General features: G+C 45.8%; 1 non-coding gene across 1 annotated transcript; it reads right to left on the bottom strand.

Annotated features, from left to right (window-relative positions):
• Positions 1-488: 488 nt before the first annotated feature.
• Positions 489-625, bottom strand: LOC119935364. The gene has a single exon (XR_005453249.1). It is a non-coding gene; the product is annotated as a small nucleolar RNA SNORA7 (small nucleolar RNA).
• Between the last annotated feature and the right edge of the window lie 842 nt (positions 626-1,467).

Genomic DNA, 1,467 nt, shown 5'->3' with positions numbered 1-1,467 from the left:
TCAAATTCAACATGTCCAAAACAGAACACCTTATCTTCCCACCCAAACCCTGTCCTCCCCATGACTTTCCTATTGCTCTAGACAGGACCACCATCCTTCCTGTCTCACAAAACTGTAACTGTGGCATCATCCTTGACTCCTCGCTCTCATTCAACCCACACTGTCAATCTATCACTAAATCCTGTGAGTTCAACCTTCACAACATCGCTAAAATCTGCTCTTTCTTCTCCATCCAAACCGCTACCACGTTACACTTATCCTTGTCTTGTCTTATGCCGTCGAATCATCTCCGACCCATAGCGATGCCATGGACACAGCTCTCCCAGAATGTCCCATCTCCATCCTCAATCATTCTGGCAGTGTATCCATAGAGTTTTCTTGGTAAAAATAAGGAAGTGGCTTACCATTGCCTCCTTCTGAGCAGTAAACTTGAGTCTCCGCCTTCGACTTTCTCCCATACCGCTGCTGCCCAGCACAGGTGAGTTTTGACTTGGAGCAGATTGTCTTCCACTAACTAGCCCCTGCCCAAGCTAGGAATGGGATGGAATACCTCTGCTTGACTCTCCCTCCTGTAGTCAAGACTGGTACAGTACTGGAAACTCTCCAGGTGTGACCCTGAGAGGGGACACTTATCCTATCCCACCTTGATTACTGATCAGCCTCCTTACTGACCTCCCTGCCTCCAATCTTTCCCCACTCCAGTTCACTGCTGACTGGATCAATTTTCTACAAAAACATTCAGGCCATGTTTCCCTTCTCCAAAAGAACCGCCAGTGGCTGCTCACCCACCTCCACATCAAACAGAATTCCTTACCACTCTTTTAGACTGTGAGCCCACTGTTGGGTAGGGACTGTATATGTTGCCAACTTGTACTTCCCAACCGCTTAATACAGTGCTCTGCACACAGTAAGCGCTCAATAAATATGATTGATTGATTACCACTGGCTTAAAAGCACTTAATCACCTAGTCCCAACTCCCTTCCTACCTCAATTTGCTGCTCTCGTTTTACAACCCAGCTCACACACTTCACTCCTCAAATGCTCACTGTACTTCAGTTTCATCTATCTCACCACCAACCTCTTATCCACGTCCTGCCTCTGGTCTGCAATGCCGTCCCTTTTCATGTCAGACAGACGATTACTCTCCCCCCTTTTGAAGTCTTATTGAAGGCACATGTCCAAGAGTCCTTCCCTGACTAAGCCCTCTTTTCCTCTTTGCCCACTCCCTTCTGTTTCACACTTGCTCCCTTCATTCACTCCCTCCAACCCCACAGCACTTGAGTACAAATCCACAATTTATTTATTTATTTTTATGTCTGTCACCCCCTCTAGACTCTAAATTTGTTTGGGACAGAGAATGTATCTGTCATATTGTTGTGTTGTACTCTCCTAAACTCTTAGTACAGTGCCGTACACACAGTAAATGCTCAATAAATGTGACTGATTGGTTGATCACTTTTAAATTA

This window comes from Tachyglossus aculeatus, chromosome 11 (assembly GCF_015852505.1).
Source record: "Tachyglossus aculeatus isolate mTacAcu1 chromosome 11, mTacAcu1.pri, whole genome shotgun sequence".
NCBI lineage: Eukaryota > Metazoa > Chordata > Mammalia > Monotremata > Tachyglossidae > Tachyglossus > Tachyglossus aculeatus.
Note: the sequence above shows the minus strand (reverse complement) of the source record. Positions and strands in the feature narration are given on the sequence as shown.